At 42.9% G+C, this 27738-nt stretch overlaps 2 long non-coding RNA genes and 1 other non-coding gene across 3 annotated transcripts in view; 2 read left to right on the plus strand and 1 right to left on the minus strand.

Moving 5' to 3' along the window:
* Positions 1-13158, plus strand: part of LOC104651269 (uncharacterized) — a 27769-nt gene extending 14611 nt beyond the window's left edge. Inside the window, exon 3 of the long non-coding RNA XR_744758.3 lies at positions 11629-13158. This is a non-coding gene — a long non-coding RNA (uncharacterized LOC104651269). The remainder of the gene's footprint in view (positions 1-11628) is intronic.
* Positions 12544-27663, minus strand: LOC141584394 (uncharacterized). The gene is made up of 3 exons (XR_012517436.1): positions 27560-27663; positions 24032-24126; positions 12544-16040 (listed from the first exon to the last, which is right to left on the minus strand). It is a non-coding gene; the product is annotated as an uncharacterized LOC141584394 (long non-coding RNA).
* LOC120361202 (small nucleolar RNA U13) lies at positions 12954-13057 on the plus strand. Its single transcript, XR_005577544.1, has one exon. It is a non-coding gene; the product is annotated as a small nucleolar RNA U13 (small nucleolar RNA).
* Positions 27664-27738: the final 75 nt, after the last annotated feature.

Genomic DNA, 27738 nt, shown 5'->3' on the forward strand with positions numbered 1-27738 from the left:
AAGACGACACCATTGCACTCTAGCCTAGGCAACAGAAAGATACTCTGTCTCAAAAAAATTAAAATAAAGATTCATAAGTCTCCACTAGCTGATGGTATGGACTAGCAATAATAATTTTTCTATGTATATTCAACTAGCAAAGTTTCGTGACATATAGCTTGCAACTTCTCTTCAGGTAATTTCACCAAGACTTCAGATATTCAGGATCTAGTAGCCTTTTTTATTCAGTGAAAAAAAAAATCTTTATTAAAAGATATTTGTTCTTCATTCACATTTCAGACTCTATTGTATATTGCGGCAAAAGAGAGTAAAGGTTGCTTCATCCTCAGTGGAAACTAAATCATTGCTCTTTGGCTGCAAGCCTTTAGCTGGTGATGTACGCAGATGGGTCATTGTTTCTGGGATTAGCAAGATGAAACTCCCTTGTGAGATGGAATAGAAGCCTGCCAGTCAGGCTTAGGAGAAAACAAAACTGACTGAGATCATGTGTTCATTCAGGTGGCTATCCAGGAATTTTCACTGTTTTTATTTACTTCCTCCAGCTTTTTCTCAAAGAAGGTTGCAAGAGAAAGCTATTCGTCAACGTAAGGAAGCGTGTGCATCCGTGGCCCAGTCACTTGCCCTTGTTTTGTAGAGTGATATGTTTTCCCTCAAGTTAGTAACTGAGATAGAGTAATGAAAAGAAAGATGACCTCCTGAAATACATACAAAAATGAAGTACTGCTATCAGGCAATCTTTATTAAGGATATTTACAGTGTAATTATTGTACTTCAGATGGAATAAGTAAAGTTTTTTGCTACTAATATTCATTACTGGCCAGGCGTGGTGGCTCATGCCTATAATCCCAGCACTTTGGGAGGCTGAGGTGGTCAGATCACAAGGTCAGGAGTTGGAGACTAGCCTGACCAACACAGTGAAACCCCAACTCTACTAAAAATACAAAAAATTAGCCTAGTGTGGTGGTGCATGCCTATAATCCCAGCTCCTCAGAAGGCTGAGGCAGGAGAATAGCTCCATCCGGGGAGGCAGAGGTTGCAGCGAGCAGAGCTCACGCCACTATACTCCATCCTGGGCAACAGAGAAAGACTTCACCTCAAAAAAAAAAAAATCGTTATTCATCTACTTATTTTGCCAGTTGCTGCAGTCTTGACGTCAGATAGCTGAGTGTGTTTCTGGATTTGCCTTAGGCAAAAGGAGAGTCTTGATGCCCTGATGAAAGTTATACCACCTCTTTTGCCCTGGTTATGCTCTTATCTGGTGACTGGCCATGTGAGGATAGAAAGGCCCAGCTCCCTATGCCACTTCTGAAGTACCCCATAGAATGCAATGAGTCCCTCCCCCACTGCCCAGTCCTGCTTCCCCACTCCCTCATAGACATGGATCTCAAGAGCACTTCCCAGTAAATGTTCTCCATCTCAGAGACTGCTTCCCATAGGCAAATGGACCCACAACAATATATTCAGGAAGGTATTCCCCCACAATTCACATGCTGAAATTCTAACCCCCATGGTGATGGTATTGGTGATGGAGGATGGAGCCCTTGGGAGGTGGTGATTTGACAATAAGGGCTCTGGTCTTATGATTGGGATTTGTGTCCTTATAAAGAGACCCAATAGAGCTCAGCTCACTCCTTTCGCCATGTGAGAACTCAGCTAAAAGGTGCCATCTGTGAACTAGGAAATGGGCTCTCACCAGACACTGAATCTGAAGATACTTGATCTTGGGACTTCCCAGTCTCCAGGACTATGAGAAGTAAATTTCTGTTGTTTGTAACCCACTCAATTTATGGAATTTTTTTACAGCAGCCTAAACTGAGTAAGACACCAACTCAACAACTAACTTGGATTCATCTACACCCCTGGTTATTTCCTGTATTATTTCAAAATACAGAAAATACTGGTTGGGTGCAGTGGTGCATGCCTGTAATGCTAGCACTTTGGGAGGCCGAGGTGGGTGGATCACCTGAGGTCAGGAGTTCAAGACCAGCCTGGCCATCTTGGTGAAACCTCATCTTAAAAAAAAAAAGAGAGAGAGAGAAAATACTGTATTTCTTTTATTATTCCAAAGCAGATTCCATATATCATATTTTTATCTGTAAACATATCGGGATGTACTGTATCTTTAAAAGGTAAGGACTCTTCCTTTTAAAAACCATAACTGCAATACCACTGTTACACCTTTAAAAGTGAACAGTAATTCCCAATAACATCAAATAAAGTTAGTGTTTACTTAGTTTGAAACAGGATCTATGTAAGGGCCTATAATTGTAATTGATTGATATGTCTCTTAATTTTCTTTTGATCTGTAACTTCTTTTTTCTCATCAGATAGTTTTTAATCAGTATAATTTTTAACTTTTGTGATTACTGTGCTTGGATGTACAGTCCCTTTTTGTATGGACTGTAAACTCAGTCCCAAAACCTTATGGTAATACATGTGATGCTGACAGTAGCTGCCTTTTAAGGCATTTCTGTGAGCCAGGCACTCATAGTACTTTGCATATATTATCTCAGTTAATCTGTGTAACAACCCTCAGCCCCATTTTACAGATAGAAAAACACTCCCATTTGAGACTTGTAGAGGTGAAATAATTTGCCTGGGATCGCATAGTTAGTAAGAAACAGAGCAGAACCGCGTCATTCTGACTCTAGAGTTCATGTTTTCCACCTCTAGGCTACAACTGCCTGAGTAAACGTATTAGAAGTTAATGCCATGCTGAGTGAATGCTATATTATTCTCAGTACTTTTTTGGGTGTTTGAAATTTTTCTTAGGTTAACAATAAAAAAATTCAATGCTGTCATAAAATGGCCATGTAGTCAATCTAAATCAACAAGCCTTCTTCTGTATATGCGGAACTGAGGAGGAGCTGAGCAAAATCCATAGATACATGATATTTGATCTTTGCCTTCTGGATGCTCACAGGCCAAAGGTTGGTGGCAGGACACAGACAGATACAAAAGCATGTTCAGTGAAATGTGGTCTGTCAGGAGTCCATAATAGAGCTGTAGACAGAAAGTGATGGAGGCAGAAAGGTCATTCTAATTTGGGGGTTTAGGGAAGGCATTTTGGAGAATGTGGGAGCTGCAAGACCCTTAAGTGATGAAAAGGATATTAGCCAAGTATAGGTGGATGAGTATTGAAGATGATGACTATTAAAGTGTAATACCACATTCTAATGAAGTTCCGTTGGGGCTTCTCTTTCTCCCAGTTGACTGTGGAAACGCACAAAGCATTCATTGAAGCTTTCTCCCTAGCTCAGCAACTTGCGACACAGGCAGATCGGAACTAAACTCTGACCCTGCCTTCACTGCCTTTCCAGGCAGGCTTCAGGATGGTGTGATATTAAGGTCATATCATCCACCTGTATTAACTGCCCTTATCTGTTTAAGTCAGGCAGCTTGCCGGCTCTACCTTGGCAGGAGAGCCTGGGTTCCCAAGATGATCTGTTGTGTGCCTCTCTGATTACAACCTGACTGCAACCCTGCATTGTTCTCCGTGAGCAGTGAGCAGCTATCACTGCACAAGGTGGCCAAACGCTGTGCCTGGTGGCAGATCCGTCTGAGATAACTTTTGGGTGTGCTATGTTAAGAAGCAAAGCTTTCCTTTCCAGTAGTTGGAGGGACTACTTCATTTTATATCCTTATTAGAGAAACCTGCTTCTCTGGCTTTGCCAGGCTAAGCAAAAAGGGTGTGCTAAGCAGCAAAGTCGTCATTTCCGTCTTGTCACCTGCTGCAGCAGAAGCTCAGCCTCAGGCTGTCTGACCTTTTCCTAAGCCTAGTGTCTCCTGTCCTGCCTCCTCGCACGTCTTGCAGTTATGTTCTCAGGAGCGTCAAGTAGACTTAGCATTCATCAAAGCCAAACCTAAGTAAAGGAGTAATCGACTACCCACTCTTCCCCTCCGAACCGCATGTAGCAGTGAATTCAAAAGCCACAATCAAAATATTTTTGTTAATCCATGCTAGCAATTCTTGTCACTAAGGATGAAAGTTGAGTTGGTAATATAGCCTACAGGCCCTCACTTTGAAGATATAAGGAAAATGTATAAAATCAATGTTGCTATATTATTTCCAATGAAATACCTGTTCATTTTTACACTTACATGTTTTATTTTCTTATCACATGAATAACATGTGATAGTTATTAGCGCTGTCCATGAAATATTCCTTGTTTTCCTCCAAGATGTACAATAGTATTATATTTTTCTGAACTCTAGAAGTTGCATGTGGGCATGTGATCTGCTGTATGGTTAAGACAGTGTGAGTAAAGGAAGTGGATGCCAGCTCCAGACAGACTTTGAGAGCCAACGCATGACTGCCCGCTTTGCTTTCCCTTTGCCGCGGTGACTGGTGACTTTCTGGGTGACGGCTGCTGCTTTGGTCTGATTCACCTGGTAGATCCCCCAACCCTGTGATAGATGCGCAGCACAGTTAGAAATAAACCCTGGATGTTTTAAGTGACTGAAACTGAGGTGGAATGTTACTGCAGCATCACCCAGCTTCATTTGACTGAAGTATAGGGTTTTTAAAAAAGTCTTCTGAGGATTAAAATGAGCCTGTAGATAACCTTAAGATAACTTCAGGAAAGATTTTGGCTTGATGAGTGTGATAAAACACCCTCTACAAATTGGAGGGACTAATGATAATTTTGCCCATCTTTCTAAAAAGGCTTATTTTGCAGTCCCTTGATGACTTACATTATATAGCATAATATATAAATATTATGTATATATAACACATAATATAACCCTTTATAACAAATTTTCCCCAAAAACATTAACTAAAAGTTTTATATAACACATAATATAACCCCTTATAACAAGTTTTTTTTAATATATAACAAGTTATATTATATATAACACATAATATAACCCCTCATAACAAGTTTTTTCCCCAAAAACATTAACTAAAAGTTTTATGAAGTATTAAAGCAAGCCAACATGGAGGAAATTGCCCTTGTATTTAATATTTAATATGAAAAATTTCACATTTGGGCAGGGCACAGTGGCTCAAGCCTGCAATCCCAGCACTTTGGGAGGCCAAGGTGGGTGGATCACAAGGTCAAGAGATCAAGACCATCCTGACCAACATGGTGAAACCCCGTCTCTACTAAAAATACAAAAAAAATTAGCTGGGCACGGCAGTGCGTGCCTGTAATCCCAGCTACTTGGGAGGCTGAGGCAGGAGAATTGCTTCAACCTGGGAGGCAGAGGTTGCAGTGAGCCGAGGTCACACCACTGCACTCCAACTTGGCGACAGAGCAAGACTCTATCTCAAAAAAAAAATAATAATAATAATAATTCACGTTTGTATAATTTTGGTTCTAAGACCTCCCATGCTCATCATCTACAAGATTGGCCCTTTTTGGTTAGATTTGCTGCAAGAACCTGAAAAAGACTGAGTTGACAATCTATTGAACCAATATATGCTAAGCTTCACTGTGTCAAATTTATATTTTAGCACCCTCTGCTGGAGAAACTATATACACTTCTGATAAACACAGGTGATTTATGCCAAAGTGATCATTCCGACTTGTGTCTTAAATATAGGATTTGGAGAATGTTATTCAATATCTGTACTAAAAGAAGCCTCTCCTTTAAGCAAATAGCCTTCTGACAAACTATTCATGCACCAGTAGTATTTGTCTCCTGCAGATCCTCTAGAAAAAGACATATACATGCACATATAGTAATTAATGTGTTATAATTTACACATGGGAAAAGTAGAAATATGCTTAATGAAAATAAGAAATTTGTGATACTATGCTTTCTTCAATACAGCCTCCCCACCATATATTCTTGTGACCGAGCACACTTACCAGCCCCCAGTCTCTCTACAGTATCTTCTGATTCATCTGCCAAATCTCAATACAAATTATGCTGTTCCTACTCATTCATTCAGCAAACCACGTGACAGACAAAGTGTTAAGTGGAGGAAATCCCATTTTAAGCTAAACACATTATCTCCTGTCTTAGTCTTTTTTATGCTCCTATCACCGAATACCACAGTTTGGGTCATTTATAAGGAAAAGAAATTTATTTCTTATGGCTCTGGAGGCTAGGGAGTTTAAGGTCAAGGGACTGATCATCTGATAAGGACTCTCATGCTGTGTCACCCACAGTGGAAGCTGGAAGGATAAGAGAGCATGAGAGAGCAAAGGAAAGGAGGTTGAACTCATTTTATCTGGAACTCACTCCTAACCCACTCCCAAGGGAATGGCATTAATTCATTCATGAGGGCAGAGCCTCTAATCACTTCTTAAAGGTCCCACCTCTTGATACTGTTACAGTGGCAATTAAATTTCAATATGACTTTTGCAGGGGACATCCAAACCATGAAGTATCTCTGTCCTCCGGGAGTTTACAGTCTTATTGGGGAACAGACTTTCCCCAAATGAAGAGGTCAGTAAGTAATTATGAACTGCAGGCTAGGCACAGTGGCTCACACCTGTAATTCCAGCACTTTGGAAGGCTGGGAGGCGGGTGTGGATCACTTGGAGGTCAGGAGTTTGAGATCAATCTGACCACCATGATGAAACCCCGTCTCTTCTAAATCATGGCAGTAGGTGAAAGCTGAGCATGGTGGCATGTGCCTGTCATTCCAGCTACTCTAGAGGCTGAGGGACAAGAATCGCTTCAACCTGGGAGGCAGAGGTTGCAGTGAGCCAAGATCACACCACTGCACTCCAGCCTGGGTGACAGAGTGAGAATCTATCTCAAAACAAACAAGCAAAAAAGAAAGGCTGAGGCAGGATTGCCTGAACTTGGAAGGTGGAGGTTGCAGTGAGTGGAGATCACGCCACTGCACTCCAACCTGGGCAACAGAGGGAGACCCTGTCTAAAATAAATATATGTGTTGTGCGTGTATATATATAAATAAACTGTGATAGGTATTTTGAAAGGCTACTCTATATGAATATCTTAATTATATGAATATGTTAACCTAACTTAGCTGGCTAAGTCAGAAAGCAGTGTTTGGGCTGAGATAACCTGAACCTGGTGGACAGGTACTAACCCGTTGAAGAGGAGGGTGGGTTGGTGGAGGAGGAGCATTGCACACACACAAAGCAGCAGGTGCACCACTCTGCATCCAGAAAGGATGAGCGAAAGACAAACAAGATTCCATCGTAAGGAGATCAGGGGGAGTGTTGCTCTTTCACTTTAGAATAGTGGGAGCTGGTAAAAAGCAGCAGATGGAAGGCAGGATAAATGGGATTGGCAATACACTTTCAGCTCTGTGTTTCTAAACAAAATTATTCTTACTGTGTTTGGGAGAAGAAATGACTGATTGTATTTAATAGGAGTGGATTCCCTTTACTCTAGAAGTGAACCTAGTGCCCAAGCATGACATGTAAGTTTCTCTAAGTGGGCTCTGTTTTTTTTCAATTTCATCATCACATGCTCTGTGATACTGACTGTTTCCTGAGGACATGTACCATGCTCAGTTGAAGTGCCCTTTCTTTCTCTCACTTCTCCTTTCTCCATCTACGGAAATGTCAATTATTATTAAAACACCAATGCAAGACCACATCCTTTGGGAAGCTTTCTCTGTCTTCATCCCTACTCAACATGAATTCAGCTTCTACTTCCATAACATAGCATCTGAATTTCCAAATAAGACATATCACACTTCTCTCCACCATGAGACTATAAAAAAATATAAAAGGGACAATATCCTGTCTTCTCCCTCGGGCTTCCCCCCATCCCTGGTATTTCCTAGATCATTGCTTTGAATTCAGTAGTGCACTTTGAAGTGAAATTCATCATTACATTTTATTACACTATAAATGTCATTAGGTCTCTCAGAGATCCAAATTAAGAATGCATCATCCACATAAATACATGTAAAGGCACACTTCTAAGAGCAGAATGGGTAATAAATTAATGCTTTGCTTGGGTTGAAAGAGAACGCACTAGAAAGTAGATAGAGAACCAGAAGGGATGTGGGAAGGAATAGGCATGTGAGTTGGAGTGGGTAGGCAAATAGGTGAAAAGGGTGAGTAGTAAGTGAAGTGACTAGAGGATGACCGTATAAATAACCATGCCAATGTGGTTTGGCTGTGTTCCCACCCAAATCTCCACTGTAGCTCCCACAATTCCCACGTGCTGTGGGAAGGACCTAGTGGGAGGTAATTGAATCATGGGAATGAATCTTTCCCATACTATTCTCATGATAGTGAATAAGTCTTACAAGATCTGATGGTTTTGTTTTGTTTTGTTTTGTTTGAGACAGAGTTTTGCTCTTGTTGCCCAAGTGGAGTGTGGTGGTGCAATCTTGGCTCACTGCAACCTCTGCCTCCCGGGATCAAGTGATTCTCCTGCCTCAGCCTCCCGAGTAGCTGGGATTACAAGCATGCACCACCAAGTCCAGCTAATTTTTTGTATTTTTAATAGAAACAGGGTTTCACCATGTTAGCCAGGCTGGTCTTGAACTCCTGACCTCAGGTGATCCACCCACCTCAGCCTATCAAAGTGCTGGGATTACAGGCGTAAGCCACCATGCTGAGCCAAGATCTGATGGTTTTATAAAAGGGGGTTTCCCTGCACAAGCTCTTTTCTTTGTCTGCCACCATGTGAGATGTGTCTTTCACCTTCTGCCATGATTGGGAGGCTTCCCCAGCCAGGTGGAACTGTGATTCTTTTGTAAATTGCCCAGTCTCGGGTATGTCTGTATCAACAGCAAGAAAATGAACTAATATACATGTTGGCCAGGCACGGTGGCTCACGCCTATACATATAGCCTGAAGGTAATTTTATACAACATTTTAAATAATTTCGTACATGAAACAAAGTGTGTGTACACAAGGTCAAGTGCGAAATATTCTACTTGTGGTGGTGTATCAGTGCTCAAAACGTTTGGATTTTGGATTTTTGGATTAGGGATGGTCAGCCTGTAGTTCCTACCTAATAGAATTGAGGTGAAGATTGAATGGGTTAACATCGTAGACAAGTACAACAGGAATGTTATCAGCTACTGTTAGCTAGACTTCAATTACAATGTAAAATTTGAGCCTAACTCCAATTTCATGACAAAGTAGAAGAGTAGTAGTATATGAATAAGTACTTCTAAGCCAATGTCTTGATATTGAGCTATAATAAATATTAAGTCCAATAAAAGTGTTTTTGGCGGCCGGGCGTGGTGGCTCAAGCCTGTAATCCCAGCACTTTGGGAGGCCGAGGCAGGTGGATCACGAGGTTGAGAGATCGAGACCAACCTGGTCAACATGATGAAACCCCATCTGTACTAAAAATACAAAAAATTAGCTGGGCATGGTGGCGCGTGCCTGTAATCCCAGCTACTCAGGAGGCTGAGGCAGGAGAATTCCCTGAACCCAGGAGGCAGAGGTTGCGGTGAGCCAAGATCGCACCATTGCACTCCAGCCTGGGTAACGAGCGAAACTCCATCTCAAAAAAAAAAAAAAAAAAAAAAAAAAAATGTTTTTGGCAATCCCAAATGCAATTTCCCCTCAGTCCTGATTCAAACAGGCCTGCAATAACTTAGTTATCCAAAAATTAACATTCTAAAACTACACTCAGGGAAAAAAGGTGCTACCAGAAATTTATATTTTGTACTAGAACATAAAGATCCAGTAGAATGTCACACTTCTGTGGGAGTGTAACAGTCAGGGATTTGTTGTTTAAGTGGAAGGATGCAGGCTCCATTCTGTGTAACACCAAAGAAAATATGACATGTTTGAGAAATTTTTTTTTTGAGTGGTAGTCTTCCTTTCTCTGTTGTTACCCGTTTTTTGGGTGTGTCGGCTTGGGGGCGGGGTCAGTGGAAAGTGCTTATAGAAGTTTAGAAAGAGATTCGGCTGCTAAAGGAAAGAAATATGGTATCTGTTTTTCAGATGTTCTACCTATTAAATTGTGAAAATAATAGTATAAACACCCTTTCAAAGTTCTAAATTGGTTAACTTTCCCCCAAAAAACTAACAAATGAACCTAAACAGCTACAATATAAACTTTTATAAATATGGTCTAGAAACAAATATACTACCTGTCGTGGAAATGATTACACCACAGAAGGAAGTGAGAATCAGTTTTACGTGCCCTCTTGCTTATGACATGTCGTTGCTGTCTGTGTGGGTAAAAATCTATTACTATAGTTAGCTGTTTAAACGACCATAGGAAACTAGTGTGTGGTCAGTGCCTAAGTGTAAGCACTTCTAACACTTGAACCATAAAGGCTTCATATGTATGTGGATTTTCATAAGGTCATAATGGGAGTACAGCACAGAATATTTGAAATAAAGGTATTTTTCCGGCTGGGCGCTGTGGCTCATACCTGTAAACCCAGTGCTTTGAGAGGCTGAGGTGGGCGGATCATTTGAAGTTAGGAGTTCGAGACCAGTCTGTCAAACATGGTGAAACCTCAGCTCTACCAAAAGTACAAAAATTAGCTGGGCATGGTGGTGTACACCTGTAATCCCAGCTACTCTGGAGGCTGAGGCAGAATTGCTTAAACCTGGGAGGTGGAGGTTGCAGTGAGCTGAGATAGCACCACTGCACTCTAGCCTGGGCGACAGAGCGAGACTCCGTCTCCAAATAAATAAATAAATAAATAAATAAAATAAAGGTATTTTTCCAAATGAAGTCTAAAAGGAAAACATGAACTCTCTCCTCTCCCTGCTTCCTTACTCCTGTTAGTCACAAAGCTCAAAGCTTGTCCAAATCCCTCCTCTCCTTCCCACTCCTCCCTCTCCCTATGCCCTTGCCCAGGACTTCATTAGCCCACATTTGCATCTCTACAGCCTCCTGTAGGTTGCCTTGAGACCTGAGGCCTTTCCAGCATAGCCTCAGTACTACTACTGCTAGGCCTAATCGGTAAAAACCTTACTTCAGGTTTGTCATCTTCTCTCTTTATATTCTCATCACTTCCTTGGTTTAACTTTCCCAAGCTTGCAGATGGCCCCTTGAGTCCTGACAGCTCTCCTGATTGCCCCTAGAGCATACAGACACTGGAATCTGCCCACTAAACTCCTGTATCCAGATGTTCCACCCTCACGCTCCAAATCCTGCATGGCAAATGCCACCTTGTTCCTCTCCCTAAGTCAAAGATGTCAAGCCACTGACTTTCATTCAGGCGCTTGAGCTGGAAATCTAGAAGTTATCATCGGCTCTTCCCACATCCTCAGCAGCACAGACAGCTCATGAATCCTGGCCCCACTGGGATGTACCTATCTGTCTTCCTTACACTCAGTTCTTGTGGCCTTTTGCTCAGATGAGAAGACTTTGCAATATAATACTGTATATTGAGGGCAAAGAAAGAAAATATGAGAAAGTATATGTATTTATGTTAAAAGGTAAGAAATTAAGCTTTCTTAATATTTGCTATAAAGATAGACACCTGGGTCCTCGTTTGTCTCTCATGTTCCATGTTCACGTCAAACAGAACAATAGGAAGGATCCTGAGGGCATGGTCGGAGTTCCACTGTCGGTATTACTCTGTATTGCTGTTTCTTTGCTATGAGTTATTTTCAATGGCCCTAATTTTGTAAAAGCAAGATTTTGAAATAACAGGCCATCACTAAAATGGGCAGGCAAACCTTTTTTACCACCAGGAGTTTTCTGGCTTTTTTCTTGGCAAGGTATTTAAAGAAAAGTTACACATATTTTTTTTTCTTTTAGATGAAAATGTCTTAAGTCTGGGAAGAAAATTCTGAGACATGTTCTGCAGGATGACTATTAAGGCACATCCTTGGTTTCAACACCCAGAGAAGGAAGGGGGAAGAAAGAGGCAAACTGAGGAGAGACAGACTTCGAGATGCATTTCCGGCCAGGACGCTAGGTTGAATCCATGGGCGCTCTGGAGCTAGAATGGCTCTTCAGAGTTGTCCTGAGCTGGGCTGAGATGGCCAGTTCTTTATATTCCTGCATGGGATGGTCCCTGGGTGTCCACCCCAGGAAGGGCTGCGGCCCAGGCAGTCCCTGAGATGCCCGCCAGCATTCCCTACATCTGGAGCAGCAAGACCAACATCACAGGAGGATGCGCTGGGTGATGGATCACAGTATTCATCCCAGAAGACAAGGATACAGAATTGGCTGCTGCTACTGTCTAAATGTTAATGTTCCCCAAAATTCATATGTTGAAACTTAATTCCCTAATGTGATGGCATTAGGAAGTGGTGCCTTTGGGAGGGGCTGTAGGTCATGAGGGTTACACCCTAATCTTAGGGTGTAAGGATTAGTATCCAGGGAGCTGCCTTTTCCTTCCACCAAGTGAGGACACAGTGAGAAGCTGCCATCTATGAACTAGGAAGTGGGTGCTTACCACCAGACATCTAATCCTCTGGCAACTTGATCTTGAATTTCTCAGCCTCCAGAGCTCTTGAGAAACCAGTTTCTGTTGATTATACGCCACCCAGTCTATAGCATTTTGTTAAAGCAGCTGGAACTAAACTAAGACACTGACATTTTCTGTAACAAAAAGATAGAGTGAGTCTCTGTAGCACACCATGTAACAGATGTTTTTGAAAAAATAAACTCATTTCATATGTTTCCTCGAGATAAAAAGAAAATAGCCTAACAACAAATGAGAAAATAGTTGCTTTAGAAATATTGCACCCTATGGAGAGAGTATTCTGGATTTTTGTTTTTTGTTGTTGCTTTTTAACTTTTGCTTTAGGTTTGAGGGTACATATACAGGTTTGTTATACAAGTGAACTCATGTCACAGTGGTTGGTTGTACAGATTATCTCATCACCCAGGTACTAAGCCCGGTAACTCAATAGTTGCTTTTTCTGCTCCTCCCCTCACCCGCCACCCTCAAATAGGCACCAGTGTGTTTTGTTTCCTTCATTATGCTCATGAGTTTGAGAGAGTATTTGGAAAAAGAATGTTAGAAAGCATTTCTGCTCTTAGATGATTTAAAGTCAAAAAGCTATACAATGGTGTCTCCTATATGCACGCAAGCATGGACACAGAATTGTTTCATATGTTTAAAACTTTTCTAGATCCTTTTGTGGTTCATAAGCTTGATGATTGCGTTTTCACATCCACATGTGAGATATGCCTCCCTCAAGCCTTGTTACAACATCAGCACATTACCTGCCGGATGTGAGCAAGAAAAAAAATAAAAATGTCCTAAACAGAGTTTCTTTGGATTTCTAACTTATTTATAAAAACAATAAAAATGTAACATCTTCCATTCAGTGTTGAAGAACAAGTAACATAGTAAAGATGGAAATTTGCTAGCTAAATTTCAAGAAAAATCTTTCTATAAGTAAATGAGATTGAAAAACTGTGTGTTCAAAAGTCAGTCAGAAGCCTGGGTAACATGATGAGACTCTATATAAAAATTTAAAAAATTAGCCAGGAATGGTGGCACATGCCTGTAGTCCTGGCTACTCAGGAGGTTGAAGTGGGAGGATTGCTTGAGCCCAGGAGCTGGGGCCACAGTGAGCCATGATCGCACCACTGCACTCCAGCCTGGGCAAGAGTGAGACCCTGTCTAAAAAAAAAAGAAAAAAAAAAACAAGTTAGAGCGGCACTGCTTTCATTTGGAATTCTTCATCTTTTTGAGGTATTAAAAACAATTTCTTGCCACACTGCTGACACCAAATGTGGGAGTGTATGTCCATAACAACCAACTTGCCAACCCTCTATACACCAACTGATTGTCCTACAATTCATTTCTTTCTTTTTTTTTTTTCTTTTGAGACAGTCTTGCTCAGTGGTCCAGGCTGTGGCATAATGGCATGATCTTGGCTCACTGCAACCTCTGCCTCCAGGGTTCAAGCGATTCTCCTGCCTCAGCCTCCTGAGTAACTGGGATTACAGGCACCCACCACCATGCCCAGCTAATTTTTGTTTTTAGTAGAGACGGGGTTTCGCCTTGTTGGCCAGGCTGGTCTTGAATTCCTGACCTCAGGTGATCCTCCCGTCTTGGCCTCCCAAAGTGTTGGGATTACAGGTGTGAGCCTGTGGTCAGCCCTGCAATTCAGTTCTGACACTACCCAGAGTTAGTGCAGCCTCTGTGGGTTATGGGTTCCATTCCACAAGACTGTTCCCACCTCAGATTCCAGTGCCAGAACTGGGCCTCCTGTACATCTGAGCAATCAGCTATAAATCTGTACATCAGGGCTCTTCACCATCCTCACACTTCATGTTGTTAGAACAGTTCACTCACAGAACTCAGGGAAACATTTTACTTTCATTGGCTGGTTTATTATAAAGAATATGATAGATACAAATGAACAGCCAGATGAAGACTACATAGAGCGAGGTCCCTAGCACAGGAGCTTCTGTTCCCCATGGAGTTGCGATGTGCCAACCTCCCAGCACATGGTTGTATTCACCAACCCAGAAGCTTTCTGAACCTGGTAGTTTAGGGATTCAGTGGAGGCTTCCTCATGTAAGCATGACTCATTATTAACTCAGTCGCTAGTCCCTCTCTCTTCCCCAGAGGATGCAGGGTGGAGCTGAAAGTTCCAAGCTTCTAATCATGGCCTGGTTTTGCTGGTGACCAGCTCCATTCAGGAGCCCACCAAGAGTTGCCTGGTAGAACAAAAGACATTTCCATCGTCTTTTGGGCATCCCAAGAATTTTCAAAGGATTCAGGAGCTCTGTCTCAGGAACCAGAGTGTATTAGTCCATTCTCACATTGCTATAAAGAAATACCTGATACCGGGTAATTTATAAAGAAAGGAGGTTTAGTTGGCTCATGGTTCTGCTGGCTGTACTGAAAGCATAGTGGCTTCTGCTTCTGGGGATGCCTCAGGAAGGGCTTCCAATTATGGCGGAAGACAAAAGGGTAGCGGGGCATCTCACATGGCTGGAGGAGGAGCAAGATAGAGGGGAGATGCCACACACTTTTAAACAACCAGATCTTGAGAGGACTTTATTGTGCAAACACTCCTAAGAGGATGGTGCTAAACTATTCATGAGAAATCTGCCCACATGATCCAGTCACCTCCCACCAGGCCCCACACTCAACACTCAACAATTCGCCATGAAATTTGGGTGGGGACACAGAGCCAAATCATACCACAGAGTTGAGGACCAAATATTAGAATAGAAAATGTTCCTAGTACTCCTATTGCTCAGGAAACTACAAGAGTTTTAGGAGCTCTGTGTCAAGAACTGGAGGCAGACACCAAATACATATTTCTTATTATGTCTTATATTTTTTTAAAATTATGACAAACATTAAAATTAAATATTAAGATAAACTGGGGCCGGGCGCAGTGGCTCACATCTGTAATCCCAGCACTGTGGGAGGCTGAGGCGGGTGGATCACGAGGTCAAGAGATCGAGACCATCCTGGTCAACAAGGTGAAACCCCGTCTCTACTAAAAATACAAAAATTAGCTGGGCACGGTGGCACATGCCTGTAATCCCAGCTACTCAGGAGGCTTGAGACAGGAGAATTGCCTGAACCCAGGAGGCGGAAGTTGTGGTGAGCCGAGATCAAGCCATTGCACTCCAGCCTGGGTAACAAGAGCAAAACTCCGTCTCAAAAAAAAAAAAAAAAAAAAAAAAAAGATAAACTGAATATAGGTCATTGAACTGCCAAATCTCAAAGTATTAATCACTTTCAAAAGATTTTTTGAAGTAATGAAGACTAGTTGGTGATTGTTATGGATTGAATTATGTCTCACAAAAAGTTAAGTTGAAATCCTTATACTTAGTTCCTATTTGGAAATAGGGTCACTGCTGATATAATTAATTAAATTAAGATGAGGTCATAAGGGTAAACCCTTATCTTTTTTTTTTTTTTTTTTTGAGACGGCGTTTCGCTCCTGTTGCCCAGGCTGGAGTGCAGTGGTGCAATCTCGGCTCACCGCAACCTTTGCCTCCCAGGTTCAAGCAATTCTCCTGCCTCAGATTCTGGAGTAGCTGGGATTACAGTTGCCCACCACCATGCCTGGCTAATGTTTTGTATGTTTAGTAGAGATGGGGGATTCCCCATGTTGGTCAGGCTGGTCTTGAATTCCTGACCTCAGGTGATTCGCCAGCCTTAGCCTCCCAAAGTGCTGGGATTACAGGTGTGAGCTACTGTGCCCGGCCAGTAGCCCCCTCCTCTTACGTGACTGGTGTCCCTATAACGAGAAAAGAGAGCAGATAGACATAGAGGAGAGGATCAGTTAAGGAGAAGTCAAATACTGAATTTATGCTACCGCAAGCCAGGAAACACCTGGGTTATCCAGCGCTGGTAGAGGCGAGGAAGGATCCTTCTCTAGAACCTTCAGAGGGTCTGTGACTCTCCCAGCAGCTTGATTTTGGACTTCTATCTTCCACAACAGTGACAGAATAAACTCCTGTTTTTGCTTTTATTTTTGTTTTTGAGACAGAGTCTCTCATTCCATTGCCAGGCTGGAATGCAGTTGGCGGGATCTCAGCTCACTGCAACCTCTGGCTCCCTGGTTCAAGCAATTCTCCTGCCTCAGCCTTCCAAGTAGCTGGAACTACAGGTGTGCGCTACCATGTCCAGTTAATTTTTGTATTTTTTTAGTAGAGACAGGGTTTCACCATGTTGGCCAGGATGGTCTCAATCTCTTGTCCTCGTGATTTGCCCACCTCAGCCCTTCAAAGTGCTGGGATTACAGGTGTGAGCCACGGTGCCGGGCCACTCCTGTTGTTTGGTTCTTTGTACTTTGTGGTTCCAGCAAACTAATACAGTGATATTAAAAATTTTCTCTACTATTGGAAATACAATTTTAGGTGGGGGAAATATCACCTTCACCAAATGCAGCGCATTTGTGTGTTTTAACACTCAGAGAATTCTACCTTTTTGGGCACTTGAGGTGACCTGCCAATTAACTAGAGTCTTAAAGTAACCTTTTTTTTTTCCTTTGTAAATATGTCTAAATATACTACCCATTGGAAATTTAAAAGTAGAGTACTTTTCTGAATCTGGTACTACTTTTATTTTACACAGTATTTCACAGCTGTGATCTCTGGGGCATAAGCCAACAGCAGGAAAAAATAGTTTGTATGAGTTTCATGAAATATGTCTTTGGGCTTTCGTAAATAATTTTAACTCAAATAAAATTGCTTCTTGCCATAAAAAATAAAAATTTTAAAACGTAAACATTTTATTTCTCATCTCATCCTCTAGCATTTCTCTTTCTGTACGTTCCATAATATAAAGTAGCAAGTGTGATAATTTGTAAACAAATTTGTATTAAAGGTGTGTGCTCAAAATTTTTTTGTTTTAACTTAAGAATGGCATACAATAAAAGACTACTTGAGTATATGCTGGAAATTGTGTTTGAAAAGGTATTTGTAGAAATCCTTTGAGGCCTAGGACAACGGGCTTTCTTTGTTTCTGCCAGGCCTTAAAGCTATACTAATCCAGGATTCCCCTAATCCAATTTCAGAATTTGAACTTTTCTGGGTCAGCCAGATTAGTCAAAGCCAACTAGGCTTTAGGTTTATTTTGAGTCGCCCCCTTATTCCTGCGGTGAGGCCCTTTGGGATCTGAGCCCTTTGTGCCTGGGATTCTCCAGCACCCCAGTCCCACAATCCAGCTTTGCCCTTGTCTCCCAGAGTTGCGGAAGCACTCCTCAGCCTCGTCTTAGACCTTTGAATGCGTCCCACCCCAGGTAAAAGAGCCTCCAAATGCTTGGTTCTTGTTTTAGATTTTCTATTTTTATCTTCTTTTTAATTTGGCCCACTTATTTTACATTGTCTTATTAGCTCTTTGATTATTATAATTTTTTTTGAGATGGAGTTTTGCTCTTGTTGCCCAGGCTGGTGTGTAATGGCCTGATCTCGGCTCACCGCAACCTTTGCCTCCCAGGTTCAAGCAATTCTCCTGCCTCAGATTCTGGAGTAGCTGGGATTACAGTTGCCCACCACCATGCCTGGCTAATTTTTTGTACGTTTAGTAGAGATGGGGGATTCCCCATGTTGGTCAGGCTGGTCTTGAACTCCTGACCTCAGATGATCTGCCTGTTTCCGCCTCCCAAAGTGTTGGGATTACAGGTGTGAGCCACTGTGCCCAGCTGATGTTTGTAAAAAGACTTTTGTTTTACAAAAAAAATTAAAAAAAAATTTTTTGTTTTAATTCTGACTTTTTAGTTGGATTCAGCTAGAGGATTGGCCCAATTTATCCAGTCTACCATTACCAAAAGAATAATCAAAAAACATTTAGAGACTACTATCTTAGACTAATGCCAGCAATCTCTTAATGAATCTGCAATCTTTACTTATCCCTGATCTCTCCTCCGCATTGCTGCCAGATCAATATTTTTGTTTTTTTGTTCTTTTTTAAGATGGAGTCTTGCTCTGTCGCTCAAGCTGGAGCGCAGTGGCGCAATCTTGGCTCACTGCAATCTCCACCTCCTGGGTTCAAGGGATTCTCCTGTCTCAGTCTCCCTAGTAGTTGGAATTACAGGCGCTTACCATCACCCCCAGCTAATTTTTGTATTTGTAGTACAGATGGGGTTTCACCATGTTGGTCAGGCTGGTCTCGAACTCCTGACCTCAGGTGATCCACCTGCCTTGGCCTCCCAAAGTGCTGAGATTATAGGTGTGAGCCACTGCGCCTGGCCCCAGATCAACATTTTTAAAACAACGTTCCCATGAAGTTGTTTTCCTGCTCAAAAAAATGTTTTCAGTGACTCTTACTTTGTAGTGGCCATGTACTATAACAATTTGGTAAAATGAGAATTTCCCAGTATTTCCCTTCCTGTGTGTTTCTGGATCAGCATTGGCCAATGAAGACACGTTGGATGATACTCGGGAGGTCGAAATAAAGCAGCTGCCCATTTTTAAAAATGTTTTAGTGACTGGTGGAGGGCAGGCATAGTCACTACTCTACAGCTAGCTCACCTCATAGGCATGGGAAAGCACCCCAAACCCCAGTTCCCCCATGTACTGTGCTGAGCAGTGTTGTCCCAGTAACATTCACATTCACCGGTAACCTGAGAATGTGACCTTATTTGGTAATAGAGTCTTTGCAACTGTAATTAGTTATATTAAGATTGGGACATGATGGATTATGGAAGGCTCTAAATCCCATGACTGGTGTTCTTATAAGAAGGCCATGTGAAGACACAGAGACACAGACATGCAGGGAAGAATGCTGAGTGACTGTGGAGGCAGAGATTGAACGGATGCAGCTTGGCCAAGGAAGGCCAAGGATTGCCACCGCTACCGGAAGCTGGAAAGGACTCTCCCTAAGAGCCCTGAGGGGGCACATGAGCCAGCCAATACCTTGCTTTTGGAGTCCTGGCCTCCTGAACTGTGAGGGACTAACTATGTGTGGTCGGAGACTCCCAGTTTCTCTGGTACTTTGTTATGGCAGCCCTAGGAAATGAACACACTCCAGCTCCTGCCAGATCTCACCCATCAGTTTCTTCAACTCCTGGACTGAGTGCATGGTCAGCTCCATAGTGAAGGGCATCACTTTCTTCTTTTTTTTTTGAGGCGGAGTCTCACTCTTGTTGCCCAGGCTGGCATGCAATGGTGTGAACTTGTCTTACTGTAACCTCAGCCTCCCGTGTTCAAGCGATTCTCCTGCCTCAGCCTCCCGAGTAGTTGGTATTACAGGCATGTGCTACCATGCCCGGCTACATTTTGTATTTTTACTAGAGATGGGGTTTCACCATGTTGGCCAGGCTGATCTTGAACTCCTGAACTTTGGTGCTATGCCCGCCTTAGCCTCCCAAAGTGCTGGGTGTGAGTGACCACGCCCAGCCTGGCACAAGCTTCTTCTACAAATTATCTACTGTATCAGGGTCGGAAGTGGGGAAAGGCAGAAGTGGTTCTGGTTAGTCTTGCAGGGTCTAGTTGTCTTTGTTGGTCCTAGTTTGCCCTTGCAGTTTCCAGTTCGCCCTTGCTCTTGTTCACGTCCAACTTTCCTTCCCAACTGCTGTTTGAGCAACTGTAGGCTCAACACCAGGCATGGAAACAGCAGCCTGCTTGGGCTGCCCTGTCAGTTCCCACAATTGCCTGAGATTTCACTTCCACAATAAATCCCGTATTCCATGCATGCCACTGTGGTGGCTCGGGCTTTCTAATCAAACTCTGACAGACTCTTTTCCAAATCAAGTGAAAATGAATTGAATGAAACCAGTCCTGCTACCCACTTCCTTCCCTTATATTAAAATAAATGTATTTTATTTTAATGTAAGTATTAAAGGTGCAGTGACCCATGCCTGAAATCCTAGCACTTTGGGAAGCTGAGGTGGGTGGGTCACTTGAAGTCAGGAGTTCAAGACCAGCCTGACAAACATGGTGAAACTGCATCTCTACAAAAACATACCAAAATTAGCCAGGTGTGGTGGTGCACACCTATAGTCCCAGTTACTTGGGAGGCTGAGGCAGGAGAATCTCTTGAACCTGGGAGGCGGAGGTTGCAGTGAGCCATGATCCTACCACTGCACTCCAATCTGGGCAACAGAGCAAGAGTCTGTCTCAAATAAATAAATAAATAAATAAATAAATAAATAAATAAAATGTAAATTAGGATATTAAGATTAATGGAATTTATTGACGACCTCCTAATTGCAGGGTAGCACTGTGCTAGATAAGCTTTTTCTTTCTTTTTTTTTTTTTTGAGATGGAGTTTCACTCTTGTTACCCAGCCTGGAGTGCAGTGGTGCGATCTCGGCTCACCACAACCCCCGCCTCCTGGGTTCAAGCAATTCTCCTGCCTCAGCCTCCTGAGTAGCTGGGACTACAGGCATATGCCACCATGCTCAGCTAATTTTTGTATTTTTAGTAGAGATGGGGTTTTACCATGTTGGCCAGGATGGTCTCGATCTCTTTACCTCATGATCCACACGCCTTGGCCTCCCAAAATGCTAGGATTATAGGCATGAGCCACCGCGCCCGGCCTTGATAAGCTCTTTCTACGTAGCATCTCATTATGATTCTCAAAATGATTCCATGGAGAGGGTACTACAGCTGCCCCTTGAACAACACGGGGTTGGGTAGGGATGCAAACCCCTCATGCAGTAAAACATTTGTATGTAACTCTTGACTTCCCCAAAACTTAACTACTAATATTGTCTATGAATGACTAGAAGCCTTACAAATAACATAAACAGTCAATTCCTCCATTCCATGTGGTTTGGGGTAGTTCAGTGGAAAAAAACCCAGTCAATTAACATAGATTTTGTATATTATTTGTATTACATGCTATATATGTCATTTATACAAAAAAGTAAGCTAGGGAAAAGAAAATGTTATTAAGAAAATCATGCCTGGTGCAGTGGCTCACACCGGTAATCCCAGCATGTTGGGAAGCTGAGGCAGGTGGATCATGAGGTCAGGAGATTGAGCCCATCCTGGCCAACATGGTGAAACCCCATCTCTACTAAAAACACAAAAATTAGCCAGGCATGGTGGCATGTGCCTGTAGTCCCAGGTACTTGGGAGGCTGAGGCAAGAGAATCGCTTGAACCAGGGGGCTGAAGGTCGCAGTGAGCCAAGATCGTGCACTCTAGCCCAGTGACAGAGCAAGACCATCTCAAAAAAAAAAAAAAAAGAAATTCACAAAGACTAGAAAATATATTTACTATTCATTAAGTAGAAGTAGATCATTATAAAGGTCTTCATCCTTGCAGTCTACACATTGAGTTGGCTGAGGAGGAGGAAGAGGAGGGGTTGGTTTTGCTGTCTTAGCAATGGTAGAGGTGGAAGAAAATCCTTATATGAGTGAAACTGTGCAGCTCAAACCTAAGTTGTTTGAGGGTCAACTGTATTTTGCATTATTATTAGTAATAATAAATTTTTTATTACTGTATTAAACATCAGTAAGAGGCTTAGAGAGATTAACTGATTCAACCAAGTGAGTTAGAATTCAAACCCAGAGCTGAATTGCAGAGCAGGAACTTAACCACCATTTTTTCCCTCTACTCCAAACTTTTCAGAGCTGAAAGGAATTGTATTCTTTTCCATGGAATCTTAGGCACCCTAACTATCCCTCTTACAAACATACTCATGACCTCAAGAATTTGCTCATGTGCGGCTAGTCAGGCCTATTGATGGGACCTACGTTGAAGCAACTAGGGTGGACCTCCCTTTGCTGCTGGCCCATGTGGATATAAGGTATAAGCAGCTCAGATTCAAGAGGAATGTGGGAAAAGTAGAGCTCAGCAAACTCAGGTTTTTTGTTTTTGTTTTTGTTTTTTGTTTTTTTTTTTAGGTAAATCACTCCTCCCCTGACCAGAGACAGAGGGAATAAAAGAGCAGAAAGACCAGATATATTATTATATCACTTGAGCTGCCTCCCTCATGGAAGGAAATAGCAGAGGAGGAGAGGTAAGTGTTTCCCCACTAAGAATCAGATATAGGAAATAAGACATATGTACCTATTTGTATGTACATGTGTGTATTTATATTGCTATGGTTTGAACGCTGGTGACCTAAACATTCAACAGTTGTCCCCACCAACAATGTTGGTGTCCCCCCAGAATTCTTATGCCCAATGTGATACTATTAAGAAGATGCTTATGGGAAGTGATACTATTAAGAAGATGCTTATGGAAGGTGATGCTGATGTTGCTGGTCTAGAGACCATTGCTTGGGAACCACTGCTTTAAGAGCAATGGTTCTGAACTGTGAATGCGTATTAGAATAAGGCAACTCTTGCTGTGTCCTTACGAGGTGAAAGAGGCAAAGGAGTTCACTCCACCCTCATGACAGCTCCACCCTCTTGAACGAGATTAGTGCCCTTGTAAAAGAAGTTCAAGGGTGGGGTGTGGTGGCTCACACCTATAATCCTAACACTGGGAGGCTGAGGTCAGTGGATCACTTGAGCCTGGGAGTTTCAGACCAGCCTAGGCAACATGGTGGCCAGGAGTTTGAGACCAGCCTGGCCAATATGGTGAATCCCTGTCTCTACTAAATACACAAAATTAGCCGGGCATGGTGGTGTGCCTCTGTAATCCCAGGCTGAGGCAGGAGAATCACTTGAGCCCAGGAGGCGGATGTTGCGGTGAGCTGAGATCACACCACTGCACTCCAGCCCGGGTGATAAGAGTGAGACTCCATTCTTAATAAAAATAATAATAATAAAAAAATAAGCCACAGCTATTTGCAGAGTCCTTTTACTATTCTCATCCCTATATAAAATGCTGTGCTTTCTCCTTTCTGACAGCCTCCCTCCTCCTCCTGCAATGTCTGTCCATATTCCTCCTCAATAAGACTTCCTTGACTCCTGTTTACTTATCTCCTACCTCCTCTAAGCCAATGGCTCACTGCAGCCTCAACCTCCCAGGCTCAAGTGATCCTACCACCTCAGCCTCCTGAGTAGCTGGTACCACAGGCATGTATCACCATGCCTGGCTAATTTTATTTTTTTGTAGAGTTAGGTTTTCGCCATATTACCTAGGCTGGTCTCGAAATCCTGCGCTCAAGTAATCTGCCCATGTTAGCCTACCAAAGTGATGGAATTACAGGCATGAGCCACCACACCTGGCTCAGTTATCAGTCTTATCTATACATTGGAATTATCCAGGAAGCTTTAAAAACATTCCTAGATTTCGGGCCAGGCAAGGTGGCTCATACCTGTAATCCCAGCACTTCAGGAGTTGGGAGGATCACTTGAGTCAGGAGTTTGAGACTAGCCTGAAGAAAAAAAAAAAAAAAAAAAAAAGAGACTAGCCTGGACAAGGTGAAACCTCGTCTCTACTAAAAATAAAAAAAAATTTAGCCAAGCATGGTGGCACACACCTATAATTCCACCTACTTTGGGATGCTGAAATGGGAGAATCTCTGGAACCTGGGAGATGGCTGCAGTGAGCCGAGATGATGCCACTGCATTCCAGCCTGGGAGACAGAGCAAGATGCTGTTTCAAGAAAAAAATTTGTAAGTTTCATATCAGGAATACCGAAGTTAGGGAAGGAGGTATAGAGGATCTGTAATTTTTTAATGTTCTTCATGTTTTGATGAACAGACTTGAGAAACACTAGTGTAAATTACATTTAGCAGTTATGTGCTTACCTTGTGATAGCCTTGGATTGTTTTATACTTAGTACGTCATATATACATATATGTTTGCATATGTCTTAGTTCAAGCTGCTGTAACAAATACCTTAGATGGTAGTTTATAAACAAAAGAAATTTATTACGTACAATTTTGGAGGCTAAGAAGTCCAAGATCAAGGTGCCAGCAGATTCAGTGTCTGATGAGGGCTCGCTGCTTCATAGATGGCACCTCTTGCTGTGTCCTTACAGGGTGAAAGAGGCAAAGGAGTTCACTCAAGCTTTTCAGGTTTTTTTTTTTTTTTTCTTCTGACATAAGGTCTCAATCTGCAGCCCAGGCTAGAGTGCAGTGGCACAATCACAGCTCATTACACCCTCAACATCCCTGGGCTTAGGTGATCCTTCCACCTCAGCCTTTAGAGTAGCTGGGTCTACAGGCATGCACCACCACTCCTGGCTAATTTTTGGGTATTTTTTGTAGGTGATGCTGATGTTACTGGTCTAGAGACCATTCTTTGGGAACCACTGCTTTAAGAGCAATGGTTCTCAATCGTGAATACGGATTAGAATCACCTCCGAGCTTTAAAAAACAAACCATGCTCGGCCAGGTGCAGTGGCTCGCACCTGTAATTCCCTGCACTTTGGGAGGCCCAGGCAGGCGGATCACTTGAAGCCAGGAGTTCGAGACCAGACTGGACAACACAGCAAAATCCCATCTCTACTGAAAAATACAAAAAATTAGCCAGGCATGGTAGCACAAGCCTGTAATCTAATCCCAGCTACTTAGGAGGCTAAGGTACAACAATTGCTTGAACCTGGGAGGTGGAGGTTGCAGTAAGCCAAGACCACACCACTACATTCCAGCCTGGGTGACAGAGTGAGACTGTCTCAAAACAAAAATAAAAAACAACCATGCTTAGGCCCTACTCCCAGAGATTCTGTTCATTCGGTATGGGGATGAGGTCTAGTCATTCATAATTTACAAATCTCCCTAGGTATTTGAAATGTGCATCCAGAGCTAAGAAACATTGACAAGGCCTAGAGCAATGGCCAAGTTCATTTGCTTCTTGTGGCTTTTGCCCTAATTCTTACCTGGTGTGTTCTTCCTCTAGGTCTTTCCATGAATCCTCCTTGTCATTCAGGACTCAAGATTAAACGCTACTTCCTCAGGAAGACCTTCCCTGATCCCCACAATAAGCTAGAATAACATACCTACATTTATCGCATTGTCCTGCTTGTTTTCATGACTGAATTATTAACAGCAGTTCCTGAGACTTCTCTATTTGTGCTTATTGTCTGTTTCTTCCAACTGTCATATAAGCATCTTGAGTACAGGCACTTTGTCTTATTCACTGCTGTATCCCCAGCACTTAGAACAGTATCTGGCACCTATAGGTATTCCAATGTATGTGAATGAAAGAGAAAAAGGTCTTTTAAAATAAATTCTTTTAGTTCTTCTCACGACTGAAAAGGTCTTTTTTTTTTTTTTTTGAGACAGAGTTTCGCTCTTGTTACCCAGGCTGGAGTGCAATGGCGCGATCTCGGCTCACAGCAACCTCCGCCTCTTGGGTTCAGGCAATTCTCCTGCCTCAGCCTCCTGAGTAGCTGGGATTACAGGTATGCACCACCATGCCCAGCTAATTTTTTTTTTTTCTCTATTTTTAGTAGAGACGGGGTTTCACCATGTTGACCAGGATGGTCTCGATCTCTTGACCTCGTGATCCACCCGCCTCGGCCTCCCAAAGTGCTGGGATTATGAAAAGGTCTTTTAAAATAAATTCTTTTAGTTCTCACGGCTGCTTTCTTTTTCCTTTTTTTTTTTTTTTTTGGAGACAGAGTCTCACTCTGTCGCACAGGCTGGAGTGCAGTGGTGTGATACTGGCTCACTGTAACCTCCACCTCCCAGGATCAAGTGATTTGCCTACCTCAGCCTCCCGAGTAGCTGGGATTATGGGTGTCCACCACCATGCCCTAATTTTTGTATTTTTAGTGGAGACCGGGTTTTACCATGTTGGCCAGGCTGGTCTCCAACTCCTGACCTTGGGTGATCTGCCTGCCTCAGCCTCCCAAAGTGCTGGGATTACAGGCGTGAGCTACTGCGCCTGACCCTGACAGCTATTTTCAACTGGCTTTTAATAAAATGTGTTTTACTTATGCAATATAATTAAACTATCCATAAAAAAAGCACAAATTGCTTTTTTTTTTTTTTTTTGGTGAATATATCTTAATTGCACTAGGTTCATTCCCTTCACAGGAATCTATATTAAATCTGCTGCAAAGTAAACAATTATCCCTTAATGTGTGTACATATATATACATATATGTGTATATTGGAGACAGAGTCTTGCTCTGTTGCCAGGCGCCAGAGCGCACTGGCGCTATCTCAGCTCACTGCAACCTCCGCCTCCCAGGTTCTCCTGCCTCAGCCTCCCGAGCAGCTGGGACTACAGATGCATGCCACCAAGCCTAGCTAATTTTTGTATTTTTAGTAGAGACGGGTTTTCACCATGTTGGCCAGGATGGTCTCGATATCTTCACCTTGTAATCTGCCCGCCTCGGCCTCCCAAAGTGCTGAGATTGCAGGCGTGAGCCACCGCGCCCAGCCCCTTTAATGTATTTTTTAAATATATGGTATTTGTTCCTATATGTTGCTACAGTTCACACAGTAGGGCAGCTGGGTCTGGCCAGGATAACATTTATTAAATCAAGGGATTGCTGCTTAGAACTTCGGTGTTTGCCTGTAATCCCAGCACTTTGGGAGGCCGAGGCAGGTGGATCACGAGGTCAAGAGATCAAGACCATCCTGGTCAACATGGTGAAAACCCGTCTCTACTAAAAATACAAAAAATTAGCTGGGCATGGTGGCGCGTGCCTGTAATCCCAGCTACTCAAGAGGCTGAGGCAGGAGAATTGCCTGAACCCAGGAGGCGGAGGTTGCGGTGAGCGGAGATCGCGCCATTGCACTCCAGCCTGGGTAACAAGAGTGAAACTCCGTCTCAAAAAAAAAAAAAAAAAAAAAGAACTTCGGTGTTTGTTTTTGGAGACAGAAGACAGGCAACAGTAATTTCTAGAAGAGTAGAATGGTATTCAGGCAACAAGAGTCACAGGAAAACAAGAAGGCTCTAATTCCTTCTAAAAGAGGGACACATTTACCCTCTTTTCTTCTGGGGGCACCTCTTTAACAAATGAATGTAATCTGGCGGAAGCAGGGAGTTTTAATTTTAAGTGGAGACAGAAGAGTTGAGATTACTAAAGTGTCTCGTTTTGCAGAGGTGTAAGCCAGTGCGGTAAAATCTCCAAGCTGTGGGTCACCTGTCGCTTGGTCTCAAGGAGGCAGCTGAGTCTAACTTACAACTCAGGCAGGTGATCTGAGGGCAACGCAGCTGTCCTTAAGTCACCTGCGGGCCATTTCTGAGATGCATTACCTCCAAAAAGATAGAACAGAACATTTGTTGCAAGGGAAAAATGAGATTTCGTGTCCTGATCCGTCTTTTCGGCAGGAACCTGAGTACTTCCTCAAAGTCCCAAATATCCAACCCTCTCCCCCGTTAACAGGGCTAGTTGCATGAGCAACCAGTTTGTCAGGCAGCCGCCTCCTCTTTCCTCCCTCAGCGTACTTCATCGATCACGGCTAGAAACAAAACGACTTTGTGTATGGAATAATGATTGAAATCTCACCGGCGCCTCAGCAGGAGGGGCAACCAGCTCCGCGGCTTTGGAGAAGGCCAGCCCACCGCCGTCGGCGGCTCGAGCAAATCCTAAGCAGAGCGGCCAGAGGATGGAAGCAGAGTAGCCCGACTGGGCGGTGCATTCTGGGAGTTGTAGTCCCTGCGCGACAACACGCCGTCCCCACCCCC

This window comes from Saimiri boliviensis, chromosome 4 (genome assembly GCF_048565385.1).
Source record: "Saimiri boliviensis isolate mSaiBol1 chromosome 4, mSaiBol1.pri, whole genome shotgun sequence".
Lineage (NCBI taxonomy): Eukaryota > Metazoa > Chordata > Mammalia > Primates > Cebidae > Saimiri > Saimiri boliviensis.